We start from the raw sequence: 24,779 nt of genomic DNA on the forward strand, positions 1-24,779 counted from the left end.
TTCCCAGGCCCCAAAGTAGGGCCTCCAAGAGGATCCCTGGGGTACAGGATCCCAGGCCGTCCTTTCCTATCTAAGACAGCAAATCTCTGGAGTGGCCGCCAGCACAGCCCTCCCAGCCCCGGGCCTCAGAGCTGGCCTTTGTTTCCTTCACTAGGGGGCTCGGAGCGGGGTGGGCCTCTGTGGAAATTCCTGTGGAATTCCAGGCATTCGGCAGAAGAAGGACGAGGAGGCGGCACACGGAAAACTCTGACCCATGCGGGGGCTGAGGGCACCGCATAGTCATGTGCATGGGGGCTGGACTCTTTGTTCTCAGAGCCAGCAGAGCCAGTGGCGTTTGCAGAACCGAAAGAAGGGCCTGGGTGGTGTCTGCCTTGGGCCTGGGGTCCAGCCAGCAGCTCTTCCCCTGGCTCTGGCTCGGTGGGGCTTCCTCCAGATGGGGCCAAGGGATCCCACGTGCCAGGGAGCTCAGACCAGAGAGCCTGCAGGGGCCGGCTGGCAGTGATCTGCTCTGGGCCCACAGAGTGAGGCGTAGCTGTTTTGTTCTGAGCTAGGACCTGCGGGAGCTTCCCTGGGCTGCTTCCTCCTTTGTCAACAGGGTTTCCAGCAGAGAGTGGAGTATGGTAGCTCTCTCTGTCCCTATCATCTCGGTGCCTCCTTCACCTTCTCTCCAGGGTTGAGCCAATCGTCCTCACCTTTCTCAGTGCATGGGGGGTGGGGAGGGTGGGCAGCAGATTGCCTAATCATGTTCCCCACCACAGTTGTAGTGACTTGATAATGACGCCTCCCCCAAAAGACACATCCGCGTCCTAACTCCCAGCACTTGTGAAAGTGATCTGATTTGGAAGTAGGGTCTTGCCAAACCAGAGCCGCAATGCTTTAACACCACAAATCAACACTTGCAGAGCCGGCCAGGGCCCAGGATCAAGGTCAGGAGATCAGACCATCCTGGATTAACATGGTGAAACCCTATCTCCTAAAATACACAAAAGTGCTTGGGCATTGTGTGCGCCTGTAATCCCAGCTACTCAGGGAGGCTGAGGCAGGAGAATAGCTTGAACCGGGGCCGGGGTTGCAGTAGGCGAGACACAATGCCACTGCCTCCAGCCTGGCTGACAGAGTGAGACTCATGTCTCAAAAAAAAAAGACCAAAAAGAAAGAAAGAAATAAAATACAGTCTTTACTACAGATGTCATCAAGTTAGAATCTCGAGATTGAGAGATCATCCTGGTTTTAAATTGGGTTCTAAAACAGCTGACAGGTGTCTGCCAGAAGAAGGACCTTTTAAGCTCTGAACCTGCATACGGGAGAGAACATAATGTGGTGACCCGGTACGTGGCTCACACCATCATAATCCCAGCACTTTGGGGCTGAGGGAGGGTGATCATTTGTGGCCAGGAGTGCTGACAGACTAGGCAATATGATGTAACCCCTCTCTACAAAAAATACAAAAAAATTAGCCAGCTGTGGTTGCGTGTGCCTGTAGTGCTTCTTAGAGGCTGAGGTCACCTAAGCTCAGGAGGTGATCATAATCTTCTTTATAGTCATACCCATCATAATTGGAGCTTAGGAACTGACTAGTGCCCTAATGAGTGGCTGGCATTTCCCCGTCTAAATAGTATAAGCGATGGCAGGCTTCCAAGTAGCACTCTGGGTCAGAGTGCCAACGTTTATCTATACCCTCCTACCAAGTTGCTCCTCAGAGAGACCCCGGATTTGTGCCCCAAACCAATGATTGGTCTCATGCCAGTGCCAGAGTACTTTTCCATCCATAGGGGCTGAGGCTAGGAGGGGAAGTTGGGGAAGCCAGGACTCCCAAACACAGAGGTCTGGATCCCCCCAAGGCCAGGGGTCTGGTTCCTATCTGGACTCTCATGACCTCCATTCTGCCGGGGTCCTGTGTGCCCGCCTCGCACTCGATGAGAAGGAGCAAGACCTGACCCAGGTCTTGACGCCACTGCACTCCAGCCTGGGCAACAGAGTGAGAGCCTATCTCAAAAAAAAAAAAAAAAAAAAAGGCCATGTGCAGAGTGATGCAGCCCCCTGTCCCAGGATGCCTGGAGCCATCAGAAGCAGAAAGAAGCAAGAAAGGACCCTCCTCAGATCCTCCAGGGGGAGGTGGTCCTGATGACATTTTGATTTCAAGCTTTTAGACTCTAGAACACAGAATACACTGCTGTCGTTTTAAGCGCCTCAGTTTGTGGTAATGTGATAATTGCAGCCACAGGACATTGATACCTCACCTGTAAGCAACTTCTCCTGCAGTGCACTTACCCCATGGCAACCTGGTTATTTATTTTCTGCAGCCCTGAGTCCAAACCCCAAGTCCACCACATGCTACGGGCAGGTGACTTTAACTTTGTTAAGCCTCGGTTTCTGCAAATGTAAAACAGGGACAATAATATCAAAAATAAGCAGACAGTGCTTAAATGAGTCGGGTGCAAAGAGAAATGATTGCTATTATCGTGGCTACTGCTACTCACGGGAGGCTACCTCTTGTCCATGCGTCAAAGGTAATGGCAGGCCGGGCACCGTGGCCCATGCATGTGATCTCAGCACTTTGGGAGGCTGAGGCGGGAGGATCACTTGAGGCCAGGAGTTCAAGACCAGCCTGGCCAACATAGTGAGACCACCCCAACCCCTGTCTCTAGAAAAAAAATAAAAATAAAAACATTATCTGGATGTGGTGGTGGGTGCCTGTAGTCCCAGCTATCTAGGAAGCTGAGGTGGGAGGATTGTGGTGAGGCTGAGGTGAGCTTTGATGTCACCACTGCACTCCAGCCTAGGCGACAGAATGAGACCCTGTCTGACTACCAAAAAAAAAAAAAAAAGTTGGCCACGGACAGGTAGGGGAAGGCACTGCCACCCAAGAGACCTGAAGCTGTAGAGCAACAGGGACTCCCGTGTGCCTGAAGCAGGCGGGGCACAGGAGGTGGGTCGTGTGGTTTGCAATGAGGCCCAAGGGGTGTCCCCACCAGATCAGGGCCTGTGGAAGGCTGGGATTTGTCATCAGGGCTTTAGGACATCATTGGCAAGTTCGAAGCACTTTCAAAGTAGCACTCTGGCCAAGGCCAAGGCCAGACTGCCTGTACCTCCTGCCAAGTTGCTCCTCAGAGAGGACCCAGATTTGTGCCCCAAACCAATTGATTGGTCATGCCAGTTGGGAGTACTTTTCCCATCCATAGGGGCTGAGGCTAGGAGGGGAAGTTGGGGAAACCAGGACTCCCAAACACATGTCCCCCTAGACCCCCCACTGGTCTGGTTCCTATCTGACCTCATGACCTCCATTCTGCCGGGGTCCTGTGTGCCTGCCTCGCACTCGATGAGAAGGAGCAAGACCTGACCCAGGTAGAAGTGCACTCAGCGCCTATGGGTGCTGGAATGAGTTCAGGAAGACACCCGAACTCCTTCTCTTCCCTCCCCAACACCTGGCGACTGATGGTAAATCTCCGACCATAGAGGCCAGGCCTGTGACACTTGGAGATGTTTGCAAAGTCATGATTCGTTGAGCACTTGCCATGCGCCGGGCTGTTGGGGAAAAAGCGCCTAGCACATGGCCATGGTGATCCGTACCGCACCCCATGAGCTGTGCGCCCCTGGAGCTCCACGCAGGACACTTGAGTCAACCCAGAATCAAGATTCGAACCCAGCTGCCTCTGCCTCTGAAGCCCTGGGCCCTCAAGCACTGAGCTCGGGAGTGTCTCTTTAATTCTTCCCACCCCGGCTGCAACCGGTTCACGAGCTCCTTCCCCAAAAGCAGGTGTGCAGCCAAGAAGAGGAAGGAAGGGGCCGGCGGCTTCGAGTGTAGCCGCACACTGCTCACAGCTGTTTCCCACCCCTCACTCACCCTTCTTGGCAGCCCAGAGGGACCGACTGACCGAGGACAGGTCCTCAGCAGGGCCCCCTTGCCTCCGGGCAGGACTGACTCAGAAAACTCATGCTTCAGACCTGCCCTGGGATCAGGTCTCCAGCTGGGACCTGTCTGCTGTTCTTCCTCCTGCTCCTTGTCTCCTTACTCCCCTCTTCCGAGAACCCTCACTTCCAGAAAACCACATGCACCCACATCTCCATCCCAGGCTCTGCTTCTAGGGAACCTCTACTAGGATGAGGTCATGTCTGACTTCCCGGCTGAGTGCCTTCCCCAAAGTCCTCAGTGTCCTGCAGACAGAGCCTCCTTCCCTGCGCTCAGCCTTCTGAGCCTTCCTCATCTGATGTCTGTGAAGCTCCCTTTGCTGCTGAGGTCCTGGGTGCCAGCCCAGCACTTGGTAAGAGGGGGTGAGGCCGGGTGCCGTGGCTTATGCCTGTAATCCCAGCACTCTGGGAGGGTGAGGCGGGAGGATTACTTGAGGCCAGGAGTTCAAGGCCAGCCTGGGCAACATAGTGAGATGCCATTCTCTAAAAAAACTAAAATAGGCTAGGAGCGTTGACTCATGCCTGTAATACCAGCACTTTGGGAGGCAAAGGCGGGCAGATCACTTGAGGTCAGGAGTTCGAGACCAGCCTGGCCAACATGGCGAAACCCCATCTCTACTAAAATACAAAAATTAGCTGGGCATGGTGGTGTGTGCCTGAAATCCCAGCTACTAGGGATGCCGAGGCAGGAGAATCACTTGAACCCGGGAGGTGGAGGTTGCAGTGAGCCGAGAACACGCCACTGTACTCCAGCCTGGATGACAGAACAAGACTCAGTCTCAAAAAATAAAAAGTAAAAAAAAGAAAAAATAACAGCTAGCCGTGGTGGCACATACCTGTAATCTCAGCTACTTGGAGGCTGAGGCATGAAGATCCCTTGACCCTAGGAGTTTGAGGCTGCAATGCGCTATGATCGTGCCACTGCACTCCAGCCTGGGCAACAGAGCAAGATCTTGGCTAAAAGAAAAAAAAAATTAGAAAAATACAAAGGGTCAAGACCAACTTTGCCTTTTCCCTTTGAGTAAAAGCCCTTTCAGTAAAAGGGCTTTTACTCAAAGAAAAAGCCCTTTCCCTTTCAGTAAAAGCAAGATCTCCGGATGTCTCCTTGTGCGCTGAGAGCATCTACTGGGTGTTGATCTGGGTTGGGCGTTCTGCAAAGTGTTTACTTGGAACTCTAGAAAGAGTTCCCAGGACTCTTAGCTAGAAGAGAAAGGAGAGAAGACACGCAAACATGGAAAATCTGGGGCGGCCCCAGGTATAGCGAGTTATCTGGGGCCCCACCAACCTCAGGGCTGGTTGGGGCTGGGATGAGTCATGGCTGTTGGGCAGGATTACCTGCTTGAGAAACGAACCAGGTCTTATTTGGGTATTGATTCATTACAACAGAATGGGAAGTATTTTTCCCTTCCTGTGAATCTTTCAAGGAGCAACTGTGTCTTTGTGTTCTGCAGGACTGTGCTTGTTTTGGGCCAATGGAGAATCACAGGCTTTTTTTTTTTTTTTTTGACAGAGTCTCACTTTGTCGCCCAGGCTGGAGTACACTGATGCAATCTCACTGCAACCTCCGCCTCCTGGGTTCAAATGATTTCCTGCCTCAGTCTCCCGAGTAGCTGGGACTACAGGCGTGTGCTACCACGCTCAGCTAATTTTTGAATTTTTATTTATTTTTTGAGATGGAGTTTTGCTCTGTTACCCAGGCTGGAGCACAGTGGCACGTTCTCGGCTCACTGCAACCTCTGCCTCCCGGGTTCAAGTCATTCTCCTGCGTCAGCCTCCAGAGTAGCTGGGGCTACAGGCGTGCACCACCATACCTGGCTAATTTTTGTATTTTTAGTAGAGATGGCATTTTGCCATGTTGGCCAGGCTGGTCTCGAACTGCTGACCTCAGGTGATCTGCCCACCTCTGCCTCCCGAAATGCTGGGATTATAGGCATGAGCCACCGCACCCAGGCCTTGTGTTTTTTTAAGTCTAGTACATTAGTCAGGATGAATAGCAGAATGCTGCAAAAACCAGAATCCCACTGGAATTGGCTTATGCCATTGCAGAATGTATTGTGTCACTGGGAAGTGGGGAGGGCAAGAGCTTCAGGCCTGGCTGGATCCAGAAGCTCGGACCATGCTGTCAGGGATCTGTCTCCATCTCCAAGCCCTGCTGTTCTCCGTGTTGGATTCATTCTCCAGTGGGCTTGCTCTACCTGCTGGTAAAGATGGTGCCGGACAGCTCCAGGCTTTCATCTCACCAGCCTTGTAAACAATTCGTCTTATTCAAGGAGCTCCAGCAAGGGTCTTGGGGTTGATTGTCATTGGCTCAGCTTGGATCACATGCCCATCACTGGAGCAATCACTGAGGCTCAGGAGATGCTGGGTAGCGACTGGCCAGCCTTGGTCATGTGCATGACACAGCCCCTGGGGCTAGGAAGGAGGGACGCATCTGCAGCAAAGGTAAGAGAGGCCGTCTACACCTGGGTTCCTAGGGGGATGGGATCAGGCTGGAAGAAGCTTGTTTAGCCAGGCTTGGTGGTGCATGCCTGTAGCCTCAGCCACTTGGGAGGCTGAGGTGGGAGGATCACCTGAGCCCGGGAGGTAGAGGCTACAGTGAGCCAAGATTGTGCCACTGTGTTCCAGCTTGGGTGACAGAGCAAACCCTGACTCAAAAACAAAAAAGAAGCTTGGCAGGGGGTGTCTGGGAAGGTAGGCATCTGATAGGCAAGGGCTTTCCCCCTGTAGCAAGGGGGGCTTGCTCCGATTCCATCCGGCTTAAAGAAGCGAAGTTTCCATGGAAGAGTAAAGATACTGAAATGTAAGACGCATGAAAAAATCAAAGTGGCGAGGCCCTTTGTAGTTGACCTAGAACCATGTTATACGTGATGCATTAGGTCAGTGTTCAGGGTAACACTTTTCTGCATTAAAATAGGAAATAGAAACATTTTGGATTTTAAAAATAATTTGTCAGCTGTGCGTGGTGGCTCACACCTGTAATCCCAACACTGGGAGGCTGAGGCGGGCGGATCTCTTGAGGTCAGGAGTTTGAGACCAGCCTGGTCAACATGGTAAAATCCATCCCTAATAAAAATGCCAAATAAAAAAAAAAAATCACCTGATGTGGTGGCAAGTGCCTGTAATCCCAGCTACTCAGGAGGCTGAGACAGGAGAATCGCTTGAACCCAGAAGGTAAAGGCTGCAGTGAACTGAGATCACACCACTGCACTCCAGTCTGGGTAAAAGAGCGAAACTCCGACTCAAACAAAACAAAACAAAACAAAAATTGTTTTGGCCAGGTGCAGTGGCTCACGCCTGTAAATCCCAGCAGTTTTGGAGGCCAAGGTCAGTGGATTGCTTGAGCTCAGGAGTTCAAGACCAACCTGGGCAACATGGCAAAATTCTATCTCTACAAAAAATACAGAAAAATTAGCCGGGTGTGGTGGTGTGCACCTGTAGTTCCAGCTACACGGGATGCTGAGGCAGGAGGATCACTGGAGCCCAGGGGGTCAAGGGGGTCAAAGCTGAGGTGAGCAGCTCCAGCCCAGGCGATAGAGTAAGACTCTGTCTCAACAACAACAACAAAAAAAAAAAAAAAAAAAAAAGGCTGGGTGCGGTGGCTCATGCCTGTAATCCCAGCAGTTTGGGAGGCTGAGGCAGGCAGATCACAAGGTCAGGAGATCAAGACCATCCTGGCTAACACAGTGAAACCCTGTCTCTACTAAAAACACACACAAATAATTAGCTGGGTGTGGTGGCAGGCACCTGTAGTCCCAGGTGGAGGCTGAGGCAGGAGAATCGCCTGAACCCGGGAGGCAGAGGTTTCAGTGAGCTGAGATTGCACCACTGCACTCCAGCAAGACTCTGACTCACTGCATAAAAAGAAGTTTTTTGTTTTGTTTTGTTTTTTATAGTAAAGTAGTGGGATCTTTCTCACAAGCATTGGGGAACTAATTCATACCATTTATTGGAACAAGTCCTAATTTCTGGAACTTTCATCAGCCAGCCCAGTCTCTGGAACTCCTGAGAAAGTTACTAAGCGCATGGGATCTGGAATTGACTCCCAGGTTCAAATCCTGGCTCTGCCACTGTTTAGCTGTGTGACCTTAGGCAGGTCACCCAACCTCTCTGTGGTTCCATTTCCTCATGGGCACTGGGGATCATGAGGTTTCCTGTCTCGTAGGACCATTGTGAGGATCCGTTGAGGCTCCAAGAGCTCAGGGGACTTGTCTGTGTCTCAGGGCTGGAGTTAGAACTAGCTTGGCTGACTCCAAGTTCTGAGCTCTTTCTGTCTCCAGCGCGGGCACACGGCAGTGGCTCATTGACTGTAAAATGAATGAATAAATGAAAGATTAAAAGGGAAGGTTGATCTCTTTCTGCTCTGATTTCTGTCACTGCATTCCTTCAGCACACAACCTAGGGGAACTCAGAGTTTCCTAAGAAGCCTGTCTTAGACTACGTTCCCCTAGAGGCTGATACTGAGACAGAAATTTGGGCACAAGTAGTTTATCTGGAGCCAGGCATGGTGGCTCACACCTGTAATCCCAGTACTTTGGGAGGTGGAGGTGGGCAGATTGCTTGAGCCCAGGAGTTGAAGACCAGCCTGGGCAACATGGTGAAACCCTGTCTCCACTAAAAATGCATACGTGAGCCGGGAATGGTGGTATGTGCCTGTAGTCCCAGCCACTCAGGAGGCTGATGTGGGAGGATTGCTTGAGCCTAGGAGGCAGAGGCTGCAGTGAGCCAAGATTGCACCACTGCATTCCAGCCTGGGTGAGAGAGTGAGACCCGGTCTCAAAAAACGAAACAAAACAAACAAACAAAAAACGGTTATTTGGGAGGTGATCTCGGGAGACACCATCATCACACCAGACCACATTGACCTTCAGAGAGTCATGGCCACTGCTTCATCTCCACCCTCCAAATTTTACCAGTCTTCCTCTTTTGGACAACTCTAACCGGAACCACATGGGGAGGGAGTTCTGGGAAATTGAGTTATCAGCTTCGATGAGTTGACACAGCACAGTTCACGCCAGCAGTTCGTTTTACCTTCCTGGGTCCTCCAGTCTAGAGCTGGTTGGTTGGGACACCTTGGGTCTCCTTCACGTGACCTCTCACCCTCCTGGGGGCTCTTTGCCTTCTTGTGGGGTAGTCTTATGGGGCAGTCTGAGGCAGCATGCCAGGAGGGTCAGAGTGGAAACCAAGCCTCTTAAGGCTTAGCCTCAAAATTTATAGTGTCACTTCCACCATAGTCTATTGGTCAAAGCAAGTCTTGAGACCACTCAGATTTGAGGGCTGAGGAAATAGACTCTACCTCTTGACGGGAAGAGTTGCAAAATACTGTGGCCGTGTTTTTCATTTTTAGTTGATCACACTTCCCTTCCTGAAGATGTTTACTGCAGTCTGTTGGAAATGTATCATGATAAATCTATAAACATAGGGTGACAGTGAACATAAATGGAGCCCCTCTAGAGATGTGCAGTGCACAACCTGTGCAACTGTCACGGCAGCCTTGCTGTGCAAGATGTCGTGGGACTCACCTATTCTTCTCACATGCCCCACTTTGGTAGGCATCTGTTATTTTTGAATGTCAGCATGTAGTGCTCTTTCTGAGGACAGTAAACTACCCATCTCCATTTCTATTCTAGTGAGCCTGACAGTCTCAGACTCCAGGGAGCGGCTTGTTATCATGAATTCTATCGCTGTAACCATAGATATTGGCCAGAGGATTGGCATGTGACCCACACTGGACCAGTGAGATTCAGTCGTGGGATTTTGGCTGGAACTATTGGAAAATAAATATTCTCTAGGCCGGGCATGGTGGCTCACGCCTGTAATCCCAGCACTTTGGGAGGCCGAGGCAGGCGGATCACAAGGTCAGGAGATCGAGACCACGGTGAAACCCTGTCTCTACTAAAAATACAAAAAATTAGCTGGGTGTGGTTGCAGGCGCCTGTAGTCCCAGCTACTCGGGAGGCTGAGGCAGGAGAATGGCGGGAAACGGGGAGGAGGAGCCGAGATTGCGCCACCACACTCCAGCCTGGGCAACAGAGTGAGACTCTCTCTCAAAAAAAAAAAAAAAAAAAAAAAAAAAATTCTCTTTCCACCAAAAATGTTTAGTTGGTTGGGGATAAGGCTGGAACTGCTGGAGGCCCTCTTTGCCCCTCTGAGGGAAAGGCCTACCTGATAATGAATGATATAATCACAGAGGAGAGCAGAGGCAAAAAATGGAGAGAGAGAAATTATTTATTTATTTTTTTTGGTAGAGATGGGGTCTTACTATGTTGCCCAGGCTGGTCTTGATCTCCTGAGCTTAAGTGATCCTCCTGCCTTGGCCTCCCAAAGTTCTGAGATTACAAGTGTGAGCCATCACATCTGGCCAAGAGAGTGATTCTTCTTTTTAAAAAAATTTTTTTTGAGATGGAGTTTTGCTCTTGTCACCCAGGCTGGAGTGTAATAGCACAATCTTGGCTCTTTGCAACCTCCGCCTCCTGGGCTCAAGAGATTCTCCTGCCTCAGCCTCCCAGGTAGCTAGAATTACAGGCACCTGCCACCACACCCAGCTAATTTTTGTATTTTTAGTACAGACGGGGTTTCACCATGTTGGCCGGGCTGGTCTCGAACTCCAGACCTCAGGTAATCTGCCCACCTCGACCTCCCAAAGTGCTGAGATTACAGGGGTGAGCCACTGCACCTGGCCGAGAGAGATGTGTTTTTTTTTTTTTGAGACAAAGTTTCGCTCTGTCGCCCGGGCTAGAGTGCAGTGGTGCGATCTCAGCTCACCACAACCTCTGCCTCCTGGGTTCAAGTGATTCTCCTGCCTTAGCCTCCTGAGTAGCTGAGACTACAGGTGTGCGCCATCTTGCCTGGCTAATTTTTGTATTTTTAGTAGAGACGAGGTTTCACCATGCTGGCCAGGCTGATTTTGAACTCCTGACCTCGTGATCTGCCCGCCTCAGCCTCCCAAAGTGTTGGGATTACAGGTGTGAGCCACCACGCCCAGCCTGAGAAATTCCTGATGATGGCATTTGTGCTCCTGGATTCACCTATGCCTGAAGTCCTTACCACAGACTTACCAACTATATGAGCAAATAAATTCCCTTTGCTATCTAAAAAATATATTCGACCGAGCGCGGTGGCTCACGCCTGTAATCCCAGCACTTTGGAAGGCCGAGGCAGGCGGATCACAAGGTCAGGAGATCAAAACTATCCTGGCTAACACCATGAAAACCTGTCTCTACTAAAAATGCAAAAAATTACCCGGGCGTGGTGGCGGGCATCTGTAGTCCCAGCTACTCGGGAGGCTGAGGCAGAAGAATGGTGTAAACTCTGGAGGTGGAGCTTGTAGTGAGCTGAGATCATGCCACTGCGCTCCAGCCTGGGCAACAGAGTGAGACTCCATTACAAAAAAAAAAATATATATATATATATATATAAAAAATATATATATATTCATTATATGAAACTATACAACTAATTGGGTGATGATGACGGTTAAATGAACTAATGATATACGAAATACCTGGTTCACAGAGGCCCACGAAAGGTCTGCTCTGAGAAATTTCTTTCTCTTCCGTGAATGTAGCTCCAACTGAAAATCCACGAAGCGTATTCCACAGTTTAGAGCAGGCATGGGTGGGTATGGGCGGTTCAGAGCAATAAACACAGAGAACTGAAATTTCACATCACCACCTACCCTGCCAGTATCCTTCAGGACACCTTGTATTCTTAATTTACATTCTGAAAAGACAGCAGAAAAGCAATGACTTTAAATAACCCCGTGAAACGGTGCAAAAGCAATCTCAAGAGATACCGTTTTTGTTTTCTCTGCAAGAGGAAAGAAGGGGGTTGTGTAGGGAGGTGGAAATCTGTAAAGACAGCCTCCTCCATCTGCACAGAATTAAAACGAAGTTCACAAGTGTGCGGTCTAGAAGTGACTCTCCCGCGACTGCTGCCTCTTCCCTGGGGCACTCCAGCTGCCCCGGGTTTGTTTTTCCTGGGCCTGAGCTCAGATGTCAGGCAGGCAGAGGGGTCTTGGGATATCTCTCCACCCAGGGAGCAGGGGGAGGCCGCAGGCGGCTTGGGGTCTGCGTGTTTGAGAAAGCGTTCAGACTGTGTTTACTCTGGGTCTCTTGACAGCCCGAGGGCGGCCGTGCCAGGCGGTCCAGATGCTTCCAGCTGGGGTCCCATGAGCAAGCCACACGGCCTGGCTTATGGTGGTACCTCCTCTGGGCTGTCCCCACCAGGCTGCCAGGGCGAGTCTCCCAAGCACACCCTCTGTCCACATCCCCACTGCCTCCACCCTCATCAGCCACCAGCAGCTCTGAATTGGCAAGGCCAAGGGCCGGAGCGGGCCTGCAGACATGTTTTGTTTCATTTTGTTTTGCACTGTTTAATCTGAGCTGGCAATGAACCCTCAGAAGGTTTCACGGGAAACTTTGGATCTTGGTTTCTTTTGGAAAAAAATGGGAAGGTCTTGCCTTCCCACCCAGCAAAAATGGGCTGCAGAGATGTAGCAGCTGGTGTCTTATCTTAGTTTGCATTGCCTCAGAGGCTCTGAGAGCAGGATCTTAGGATCTGGGCGCCAGTGGTTTACTAGGGAGGGGATCTCAGGAAGCACTCACAAGCAGCTGGGAAGAGAGTCCGGGCAGGGAAGGAATCAACACATACTACAGGGGTGTCAGGGAGCTGGCCCCTCTTGTGGGCAGCTGGGGCTGCATCCTGCCGGGGACTTCAGGGGAGCTGTGTAGAACACGGGTTGTGCTTCCTGAGGGGTAAGGGGGCTGCGATGTTTTCTTCTGACTCCTGTCTATCCTTGGTGGAGGGCTGCTTCTGGGGGGAGTTAGTATCAGTCTGTTCTGCACGTAGGCCAGGAAGAAAACTTCAAATAGAAAGTCATGGGTGGGCCAGGTTCGGTGGCTCACGCCTGTAATCCCAGCACTTTGGGAGGCTGAGGCAGGAGGATGGCTAGAACCCAGGAGTTAAAGATCAGCCTGGGCTACATAGCAAGACCCCATCTCTGCAAAAAATATAAAAATTGGCTGGGGTTGGGTGCAGTGGCTCATGCCTGTAATCCCAGCTCTTTGGGAGGCCGAGGTAGGCGGATCACCTGAGGTCGGGAGTTCGAGACCAGCCTGACCATCATGGAGAAATCCTGTCTTAAAGTACAAAATTAGTTGGGCGTGGTGGCACATGCCTATATTCCCAGCTACTCGGGAGGCTAAGGCAGGAGAATCACTTGAACCTGGGAGGCGGAGGTTGCGGTGAGCCGAGATTGCGCCACTGCACTACAACCTGGGCAATAACAGTGAAACTCCATCTCAAAAAAAAATATTAACTGGGTGTGGTGGAGTGTGCCCGTAGTCCCAGGTACTCAGGAGGCTGAGGTGGGAGGATCACCTGAGCCCAGGAAGTTGAGGCTGCAGTAAGCCATGATGGCACCACTGCACTCCAGCCTGGGCAACAGAGTGAGAACATCTCAAAAAAGAAAAGTCACAAATGGCGAGCCAGGCGTGCAGTGTTGACACGTCCTGGAGCAGCAGCTGCTGAGGGAGATGTGGGCGGGACCACGACAGTGCCTGCTGCGCCTGTTACACGGGGCCTTGCCCTTCAGTTTGTCACAGTCCCCACCACTCCCTATTGTCTGTCTCCGTGACCAGAGGCTGAGAATAAGTTCCTAATATCGTCATACTTGTGCTGCCAATTCTTTCCACAGAATAGAAATGACCTATTTTTCCACATCACCTTCAAAAGTGGGAAAGTGGGCCGGCCTCAGTGGCTCACGTCTGTAATCCCAGTGCTTTGGGAGGCTGTTTTAGGCATTCTTGCATTGCTGTAAAAACATGCTTGCGACTGGGTAGGCGGGTGCGGTGGCTCATGCCTGTAATCGCAGCACTTTGGGAGGCCAAGGTGGGCGGATCACGAGGTCAGGAGATCGAGACCATCCTGGCTAACAGGGTGAAACCCTGTCTCTACTAAAAAATACAAAAAATTAGCCAGGCGTGGTGGTGGGCGCCTGTAGTCCCAGCTAATCGGGAGGCTGAGGCAGGAGAATGATGTGAACTGGGAGGTGGAGCTTGCAGTGAGCTGCGACTGTGCTACTGCACTCCAGCCTGGGCAATGGAGAGAGACTCCGTCTCAAAAAAAAACAAAAAACAAAAACAAAAAAACCCCAAAGAAAACAAACAAAAAAATACCTGCGACTGGATAAGTTATAAAGAACTGAGGTTTACTGGGCTCACAGTTCTGCAGGCTGTACAGGAAGCATGATGCTGGCCTCTGTTCAGCTTCTGGGGAGGCCTCAGGAAGCTTACAGTCATGGTGGAAGGCAGAGGGGGAACAGTCATGTCCCATAGCAAAAATAGGAGCAAGAGAGAGTGTTGGGAGGAGGGCCACACTTTTTTTTTTTTTTTTTTGAGACAGAGTTTTGCTCTTGTTGCCCAGGCTGGAGTGCAACGATGCAATCTCGGCTCACTGCAACCGCCGCCTCCCAGGTTCAAGCGATTCTCCTGCCTCAGCCTCCCTAGTAGCTGGGATTACAGGCATGAGCCACCACGCCTGGCTAATTTTGTATTTTTAGTAGAGATGGGGTTTCTCCATGTTGGTCAGGCTGGTCTTGAACTCCCAACCTCGGGGTGATCCGCCCGCCTTAGCCTCCCAAAGTGCTGGGATTACAGGCATGAGCCACTGCACCCGGTAAGAGGGCCACACTCTTTTAAACAACCAGATCTCCTGTGAACTCAGAGCAAGAGCTCACTCATCACCAAGGGGATGGCCCAAGCCAATCATGGGGGATCCGCTTCCAGGATCCAAACACCTCCCACCAGGCCCCACCTCCAACATTGTGGAGGATTACATTTCTTCATTTCTTTTTCTTTTCTTTCTTTCTTTCTTTTTTTTTTTCTTTCTTTTTTTTCTTTTTTTCAGATGGAGTCTTACTCTGTCCTCCAGGCTGGAGTGCAGTGGTACGATCTCGGCTCATGGCAGCCTCTGCCTCCCAGATTCCAGCAATCTCCCTGCCTCAGCCTCCCAAGTAGCTGGGATTACAGGCGCCCGCCACCACACTCGGCTAATTTTTGTATTTTTAGTAGAGACAGGGTTTCACCATGTTGGCCAGGCTGGTCTTGAACTCCTGACCTCAGGTGATCCACTGACCTCGGCCTCCCAAAGTGCTGGGATTACAGGCATGAGCCACTGCACCCGGCCACGGATTACATTTCAACATGAGATGTAGTCTGGGACAAATATCCAAACTATATCAGAGGCCAAGGTGGGAGGATTGCTTGAGGCCAGGAGTTTAAGATCAATCTGGGCAACATAGCAGGACCCCATCCCTACAAAAGAAAAATTTTTAAAAAGTAATCAGATGTGGTGGCATGCACCTGTGGTTCCAGCTACTCAGGAAGCTGAGGCAGGAGGGTGGTTTGAACCCGGGAAGTCAAGGCTGCAGTGAGCTATGATCATGCCACTGCACTCCAGCCTGGGCAACAGACTGAGACTGTCTCAAAAAAAAAAAAAAAAAAAAAGGGAAAGTGGAATATAAGCCAAGAATGCCCTGTGGTTATAATCGTTACACTCAGCTTGCTTCTCCCGTTTCTGTCTCTTGCCTGACCCCTGAAGAGGACTGAGTTGGCAGCTTCTCGCCATAGGGTGAAGTGCACATGGGTCACATGACATTTAGGGCCTTTGGAGCACTGGTCTTTGCCTCATCATGCCATGTGGAGATGCGTCCTCTGAGCCCAGCAGTGCTGGGGTTTTTTTGTTTTTTGTTTTTGAGACGAAGTCTTGCTTTGTCACCCAGGCTGGAGTATAGTGGTGTGATCTCGACTCACTGCAACCTCTGCCTCCCAGATTCACGCTATTCTCCTGCTTCAGCATCCCAAGTAGCTGGGATTACAGGTAAGCGCCACCACGCCCAGCTAAATTTTGTATTTTTAGTAGAGAGGGGTTTTTGCCACGTTGGCCAGGCTGGTCTCGAACTCCTGACTTCAAGCCATCCGCCCGCCTTGGCCTCCCAAGGTGCTGGGATTACAGGCGTAAGCCACCGCGCTGGCAAGTGCTGGGTTTTGTTTTTTTGGTGTTTTTTGAGAATGAGTTTCGCTCTGTCGCCCAGGCTGGAGTTCAGTGGTGTAATCTCGGCTCACTGCAACCTCCGCCTCCCAGGTTCAGGCGACTCTCCTGCCTCAGGCTCCTGAGTAGCTGGGATTACAGCCACGCCCCACCACGCCCCACCACGCCCCACCACGCCTAGCTATTTTTTGTATTTTTAGTAGAGACGGGGTTTCACCATGTTAGCTAGGCTGAACTCGAACTCCTGACCTCGTGATCGGCCCGCCTCGGCCTCCCCAAGTGCTGGGATTACAGGCGTGAGCCACTGCGTTCGGCCAGTGCTGGGTTTTTAATTTGCAGCTCTATGAAGAGCCCTCTCCCTACCCCTGTAAATGCTCCACCCACTGGGAGGCGGGGACAACAGCCACTAACTGGCTCCATGGCCAGAGAGAAACTATCTTGCTATTAGCCCATTGCACACAACGAAAGCCTAGGAAGCCCATCAAGCACACTGTCCAGATTCTGTGACGCCAACTGCATGGCCAGCAATTCAGTTGAGTTCGGACAGAAGCTGCCCACAGTTAGTGCAGACTGCACGGTCAAAGGGCTCAGTCCCACAGGACTGCTCCCACTTCAGACACCAGTGCAAATGGCGTCCCCAGGCTACCCCTACTTCTGCCTGGCTGATTACAAATTCAGGGCTCTCCTCCCGCCTTGCCAGGGGAGGCACCTGCTACACTAGTATTTCTGCCTGCAATCTAGACCAGCACAGTGGCAGAACAGAATGTCCCTTCCAAAGGGGAAAAAGTTTGGGCATAAATAGAGAGAAGAAACAAAAATAGCTGGAGGTAAAAGGGTGAATAAATAAATGGGTTATGGCCAGGTACAGTGGCTCATGCCTGTAATCCCAGCAGCTGAGTGGGGAGGATCACTTGAGCCCAGGAGTTTGAGACCAGCTTGGGCAATATAGTGAGACTCCATCTCTGTGAAAAAAAATTTTTTTTTTAAAGCTGGTTGTGGTGGCATGCACCTGTAGTCTCAGCTGCTTGGGAGACTGAGGTGGGAGGGTCGTTTGATCTCGGTGGGGGTTGAGGCTGTGGTGAGCTATGATTAAGCTGCTGCACTCCAGCCTGCGTGACACAATGAGACCCTGTCTCAAATAAATAAAATGAATGAATGAATGAATGAATGAATGAATAAATAGCTTACGGAAGGAAGGATATTTAATATTACATTAACACCTTCAAAGAGGCTTAGATCAAGAGATGGCATTGTCCCTTGGCTCAGTTACACCAGATGCCTGCAAGATTGAATCCATGTAGGCCAGGCACGGTGGCTCACCCCTGTAATTCCAGCATTTTGGGAGGCCAAGGCAGGCGGATCACAAGGTCAGGAGTTTGAGACCAGCTTGATCAATATGGTGAAACTCCGTCTCTACTAAAAATACAAAAATTAGCTAGGCGTGGTGGCATAAGCCTGTAGTCTCGTTTACTCGGGAGGCTGAGGCAGGAGAATCCCTTGAACCCAGGAGGCAGAGGTTGCAGTGAGTCGTGCCACTGCACTCCAGCCTGGGTGACAGAGCAAAGCTCCGTCTAAAAAAAAAAATAATAAATCCATATATTGCTGGGACCGCCCCTGCTTTTGGAACTTGATAAGACAGAATGGAAGCCTGCAAGCCTGGGCAGCCTTACCCTAGGGGACATTTTCATACGTTTCATGGGATGGTGGACCATATCATTAAGGAGTGATGGGATTTTAGCAATGTGCTGGCATCTTTTTTATTTCTATTTATGTATTTTTTGAGTTGGAGTCTCGCTCTGTTTCCCAGGTTGAAGTGTATTGGTGTGAGCTCGGCTCACCGCAACCACTGCCTGCTGGGTTCAAGCAATCCTCCTGCCTCAGCCTCTCAAGCAGCTGAGACCACAGGCTTGCGCCACCACGCCTGGAGTTTTGTATTTTTAGTAGAGATAGGGTTTCACCATGTTGACCAGGCTGGTCTCGAACTCCTGACCCTTCAGGTGATCTGCCTGCCTCGGCCTCCCAAAGTGTTGGGATTATAGGCATGAGCTACTGCACCCTGCCAGCATCTTTTTTTTTTTTTTTTTTTTTTTTTTTTTTTGAGATAGAGTCTTCCTCTGTTGTCCAGGTTGGAGTGCAGTGGCTCAGTCACAGCTCACTGCAGCCTCAACCTCTTGGGCTCAGGTGATCCTCCTGCCTCAGCCTCCTGAGTAGTTGGGACCACACGTGTGCATCACAATGCCCAGTAGATTTTTAAGAATTTTTGTAGAGATGCGGTCTTCCTATGTTGCCCACGCTGGGCATCTTTTGGCGTTTATGATCATCTGACTGTAAGGGATCTGTGTTCAAAGGCCAGAGGGTAGTCTGTGATATTGTGATACAACAAGAAATATGTATTTGGTCTTTGCCTCAGATACCTGACAGGGCTTCTAAGATCCTTGTAATTTCCTGAGTGGCAGAGATGAGAGGTATATCTTTTGTTATTCATAATGAGCCCCTTTCTTTTTTTCTTTTTTGTTTTGTTTTGTTTTGTTTTGTTGAGACAGGGTCTCACTCTGTCACCCATGGCTGGAGTACAGTGGCACAATCATAGCCGACTGCAGCCTCAATCTCCTAGCCTCAAGCAATCCTCCCACCTCAGCCTTCCGAGTAGCTGGGACCACAGTCACTCGATACCACGCCTGGATAATTAAAAAAATTTTTTTCTTAGAGATGGGGTCTCACTATGTTGCCCAGGCTGGTCTCAAATCCCTGACCTCAAGGGATCTGCCTGCCTCAGCCTCCCAAAGCACTGGGATTCCAGGTGGGAGCCACGGTGTCCAGCACTACTACAGTTTATTATGAAAGATACAAACAGCCAAATGCAGAGGAGCATGGGGTGGGGTCTGGAAGGGCCCCGAATGTAGGGCCACTGTCCCCGTGGAGTTGGGGTGCCCCACCTCCCAGGTAGTGGATATATTTGCCAACCTGGGCGCTCCCGGAAACCTATGTAGTGGCTCTTAGTAAGGTTTCATGACATAGGCATAATTGATTAAATCATGGCCATTGGTGATTGGACCTAATTCCTAGTCCCTCTCCCCTCCCCAGAGGTGAGGAGGGGGTGAACTGAACCTTCTAACCCTATAAGCATTCCAAAGCTGTCTAGGTACCCCCAAACTGAGTCATCTTGAGTCATCTCATTAGCATACGAAAGATATTCTAATCACTGAGGAGGGTCCAAGGGCTTTAGCAGCTCTGTGCCAGGAACCAGTGACAGGGGACAAAGACCAAATAGATATTTTTTATTATACCACATAGGTCTTCACTTTTTTTTTTTTTAATCACTTTATTCTTTTTTTTTTTTTTAAAGACATAGTCTCGCTCTGTCTCCCAGGTTGGATTGCAGCGGTGTAATCTCGATTCATTCCGCCTCCCAGGTTCAAGCAATCCTCCTGCCTCAGCCTCCTGAGAAGCTGGGATTACAGGCTTGCACCACCACATCTAGCTATTTATTTATTTGTTTATTGAGACGGAGTTTCACTCTTGTTGCCCAGGCTGGAGTGCAATGGTGCGATCTCGGCTCACTGCAACCTCCGCCTCCCAGGTTCAAGCAATCCTCCTGCCTCAGCCTCCTGAGAAGCTGGGATTACAGGCTTGCACCACCACATCTAGCTATTTATTTATTTGTTTATTGAGACGGAGTTTCACTCTTGTTGCCCAGGCTGGAGTGCAATGGTGCGATCTCGGCTCACTGCAACCTCCGCCTCCCAGGTTCAAGCAATTCTCCTGCCTCAGCCTCCTGAGTAAGTGGGATTACAGGCATGTGCCATCATGCCCAGCGAATTTTTGTATTTTTAGTAGAGATGGGGTTTCACCATGTTGGCCAGGCTGGTCTTGAACTCCTGACCTCAGGTGATCCACTCGCCTCAGCCTCCCAAAGTGCTGGGATTACAGGCATGAGCCACCGTGCCTAAGGTCTTTACTGAGTGGTTGCCCATGCTGTTTACACCCCAGGGGAGATGGGGCTCTGGTGTCGCTTTTCTTCCTGGGATCTGCGTTCTTTCCTCAGCCGCTGTCTCCTGGGACTTTCCTGCCTCCTTTTCTCCCAGAGCCCCAGCTTGGTCTCTCCCTCCTTCCTTTGTTCATTCATTCATTCTCCCAGTGTGTACCGACTGGGCGTCCACCCCATGCCAGCTGCTGAGCTGGGTGCTGGAGAACAATCTGTGAGTGAGGCACTCAGACCCGGCCTGTTGGGTGCGTGCCCAGCCCCATCCGCCAGCGGGCCGCAGGGTCCTGGAAGCCATGCATTCACTGTCATGACAATCACTGAACTGACTCCCTGCTGTTAGAACTGCCTGATGTCTAGAACAGAGCTGGTCCGGCTGCAGAGTAATGCATGCCGCTAGGCAAGTTTAAATGTTCTAGTACGCATATCAGAGGAAGTAAGAAGATATTTGTAACAGCTAAAAGGCGAAATCAAGCCGGGCACACGGATTCATACTTGTGATTCCAGCACTCTGGGAGGCCAAGATGGGAGGATCCCTTGAGCCCTGGAGGTGGAGGTTGCAGTGAGCTGAAGTTTTGCCATTGCATTCCAGCCTGGGCAACAGAGTAAGACCCCGTCTTAAAAAAAAAAAAAAAAAAAAAGGGCTGGGCACAGTGGTTCATGCCTGTAATCCGAGCACTTCGGGAGGTTGAGGTGGGCAGGTCACTGAGGTCAGGAGTTCAAGACCAGCCTGGCCAACATGGTGAAACCCTGTCTCTACTAAAAATACAAAGTTAGCCAGGCCTGGTGGCATGTGCCTGTAATTCCAGCTACTTGGGAGGCTGAGTCAGGAGAATTGCTTGAACCCGGGAGGTGGAGGTTGCAGTGAGCCAAGATCATGCCACTGCACTCCAGCCTGGGCAACAGAGTGAGACTCTATCTCAAAAAAAAGGAAGAAAAGAAAGGCCTCTAGAAGGACCAGCCCTCTGACACCTTGATTTCGGACTTCCAGTCTCCAGAACTGTGACAATCAATTTCTGTTGTTTTAAGCCACCCAGTTTGTGGTCATTTGTCCCAGCATCCGTAGGAGGGAGAAAGGAGAGTGAGAGAAACTGGGACGTCCTTCTGAGCCTTCACAAGCCTCAGCTGCCCCATCTGTACAATGGGCATAACGGTTCCACTGTTGACTGGTGTTGCTGGGAATGAATGAGATGGGTCATGTGCAAATGTCCAAATCTCAGGGCCTGCCAGGGAGCAGAGGAACCCCACAGAGCACAGGCATTGATCTCAACTGTCGGTTCCATTTTAGAGATAAGGAGATAAACATTCAGCAAGAGAAGTGGCCCGCCCGGTCATCTGACAACATGTGGCAGGGCGAGGCCAGAGCTTGGAGTGTGAATCCTCATTTCTGAGATATCCTTTCTGTCTGGGCTTTTTCCCAGCCACCTCCGTGCCCTTGGTTCCACCAGTGTGAACTGCCGAGCCAGCACACGCCACACCCTCCGTCTTGCTGTGCCCCCTGCAAGGACACCCTTCCTGCTCCTCTCCCACCTAACTCTGGCTTAGCCTTCAACAAGAGCCGCTTCCTCCTGGAAGCCTTCCCTGACTGCCCTTGCCCTCTGGGAGCTCTCCTAGGAGACCAGCTTGAATTAGCAGGGGCCCCACCCTCCAGGAATTGTTGGTTCTAGGGGAGACTGTGAATCACTGATCTCTTCAAGGTGGGGCAGGTCTAAACAGGCGGAACAACACACTCTGGCACCTCAGACCTGGCTGTGTCTGAATTACCCAGATGGTCAGGAGAAGGCAGTCCTGGGACCTGGTATCTGGCTGCATCGCTTATTCCCCCAGGTGACCCAGGAGCTCTGGTCTCTCTCTCAATGTAAGTGTCCAGTCTCTCTCGCTTCATCCCATAGGGATCCAGAAGTGGAAACAAAAACTAGAGTGATCTTGAGGTCAGGAGTTCGAGACCAGCCTGGTCAACATGGTGAAACCCCATCTCAACTGAAAGTACAAAAACTAGCCAGGCGTGGTGATAGGTGCCTGTAGTCCCAGCTACTCGGGAGGCTGAGGCAGGAGAATCGCTTGAACCCAGGAGGTGGAGGTTACAGTGAGTCGACATTGTACCACTGCACTCCAGCCTGGGCAACAGAGCGAAACTCCATCTAAAACAAACCCCAAAAAACAAAAACAAAAAAAATCCAAAGAAAAACCTAGAGTGAAGCACCCGACTGGCTGGCCTCGCCCATCAGGAGGCACCCAGGCCATCGGCTGTGCCCCACAAGGACAACTTTTGCCGGTTTCGGAGGTCAGGATTCTAGGGGACACAGCAGGGTCCCACAAGCCTTCAGGAGCCATGGGAGACCCTGAGATGGTGCCCAAGAGCTTCTGGTGTAACCGAACTTTGTTCCATAGTGAAATCATTCCCCAAGAGGGCTGACTCATCCTCCAAACATCTCTTTTCAGTCTGTCCTTGTCCCTCCGCCCTTCTCAAGGACGTGGACAAACAGAGATGTCAGGGGAGAATGGGGTGAGGGCGTGGGTGGCCAGTTCTGGGCTGGGAGTGGGGTGGGAAGGTCTGCTGTCTCTGCGAGGGCTCCTGCCCGGACCTTGGTAACTTTCCATCCAGGTTCTCTGTGCACGTGAGTGACCTGAGCTGGGCTGCACCTGACTTCCCACTGGCCGCATGAAGTGCAGTTCGTTCTAACCGCAGGTGACCCACACGAGGTCAGACAGCCGTTCCCACAGAAACCTGCTGGGAGTTGCCCAATAAGGCCCTTCCTTCCTCATTCTTCACCTGCCTTCCAGAGAGCCCAGGACAAGCCAGGGAGGGAGACACGTCTTCACCAACTCTCCAGGCTGCCCCCCAGGTGGTCCCATTTCACAGGAATGATGAGGACAGTGCAGCCAAAGGCCACAGCGGCTCCCAGGAGTCACAGAGTCCCTGGGCTGGGAAACGACCTGGTCTGACTCACTGGAGAGACCCCCGTTTTAGATCCGGGCTGAGCAAGCCTGGCACGTGGTTGACTCTCCTGAGCTTTGGCGGTGTGGGCAGTGCCAGGAGATCCTTGGGCTTTGAGACCCTGTTTTTCCATCCTCTCCGTGACATGGCTGTGTGGGCGCCCACATATCCCTCTTTGCCAGGCGGGTGGTGATTTCAGAGCCCCGAGGGGAAGAAGGAAGCCATTAAGCTTCGTTGGATGGGAATTGTTGTCACACTCCATATCCTGTAGGACTGCACGGCAGTCAAAATGGGAGGGCCAGGCAGTGGCTCACACCTGTAATCCCAGCACTTTGGGAGGCCAAGGCGAGTGAATCACCTGAGGTCAGGAGTTCAAGACCAGCCTGGACAACATGGTGAAACCCTGTCTCTACTAAAACTACAAAAAAAATATATATATATATAAAATATATATATATATATATTTTTTGTAGTTTTAGTAGAGACAGGGTTTCACCATGTTGTCCAGGCTGGTCTTGAACTCCTGACCTCAGGTGATTCACTCGCCTCGGCCTCCCAAAGTGCTGGGATTACAGGCTTGAGCCACCGCGCCCGGCCAAAACTACAAAAAAATTAACGAAGCATGGTGGTGCACGCCTGTCATCCCAGCTACTCAGGAGGCTGAGGCAGGAGAATCGCTTGAATCCGAAAGGTGGAGATTGCAGTGAGGCATGATCACACCACTGCACTCCAGCCTGGGCAACAGAGGGAGACTCTGTCTTTAAAAAAAAAAAAAGGAAAAATGCTTGGAAGAAATTTGCTCCCAATTGCCAGGCAATGGTGGGTGATAAAAAGTGTTGTCATAGGGATGTCCTCTAGGGGAAAGGTTGCTAGATTTAGCAAATAAAAATGCAGGATGCCTGATTAAATTCAAATGTCAGAGAAACAACAAATGATTTTTTAGTATAAGTATATCCCAGGCTATATTTAGGATATGCTAAAAAAGTATTCACTGTTTCTCTGACATTTGAGTTTAACTAGGCTTCCTACATATATGTTTTGCAGACAGGGTCTCATTCTGTTGCCCAGGCTGGAGTGTAATGAGGTGATGTGCCACCACGTCTGGCTAATTAAAAAAAAAATTTTTTTTGTCGCACTATGTTGCCCAGGCTGGTCTTGAACTCCTGGCCTCAAGTGATCCTCCTGTTTCAGCCTCCCACATTGCTGAGACATGAGCCACTATGCCTAGCCATGTACTGTACTTTTTTCTGGAAACCGTATCTGGGAGGTAGGGTGACTTTTCCTCCCTCCTCCTACCCCTTTGATTTCGGTAGCTGGGAGAGAGGGGTCCTAAGTATTTCAATTAGGACTGACACTGTAGTGAGGTCTTGTTCTGTCTTCCACGTACAAACTGGCCACTGATTCACATTTCCCCAGCCCCACCCAAGAGTGAAGGCTTGCTCCCATAAGCCAGCTGGTCCCCCTCCTGTTACATTACAGGTTGCCTTGAATGGTTGTCTGAGTTGTATACAGCATGACTCCATACTTCAGAAGAGTGCTTCCTGCATTTATGCAGTGCACAACCTGCACAACCCACCATAGCAGCCCTGTTTCCACTTCTAGATTATGACCACTGGGCGATAGTTTTTTTCTTTTTTTTTTTTGAGACGGAGTCTCGCTCTGTCGCCCAGGCTGGAGTGCAGTGGCCGGATCTCAGCTCACTGCAAGCTCCACCTCCTGGGTTTACGCCATTCTCCTGCCTCAGCCTCCCGAGTAGCTGGGACTACAGGCGCCCGCCACCTCGCCCGGCTAAGTTTTTTTTTTGTATTTTTTAGTAGAGACGGGGTTTCACCGTGTCAGCCAGGATGGTCTCGATCTCCTGACCTCGTGATCCGCCCGTCTCGGCCTCCCAAAGTGCTGGGA

At 50.9% G+C, this 24,779-nt stretch overlaps 1 protein-coding gene across 1 annotated transcript in view; it reads left to right on the plus strand.

The window, feature by feature from the left end:
- The first annotated feature begins 4,179 nt into the window (after positions 1-4,179).
- Positions 4,180-24,779, plus strand: part of LITAF (lipopolysaccharide induced TNF factor) — an 81,115-nt gene continuing 60,515 nt past the window's right edge. The window contains exon 1 of the mRNA XM_031658469.1: positions 4,180-4,262. The gene's annotated coding sequence lies outside the window, so the exon portion shown is untranslated. The remainder of the gene's footprint in view (positions 4,263-24,779) is intronic.

The sequence above is a fragment of the Papio anubis genome, chromosome 18 (genome assembly GCF_008728515.1).
Source record: "Papio anubis isolate 15944 chromosome 18, Panubis1.0, whole genome shotgun sequence".
Classification (NCBI taxonomy): domain Eukaryota; kingdom Metazoa; phylum Chordata; class Mammalia; order Primates; family Cercopithecidae; genus Papio; species Papio anubis.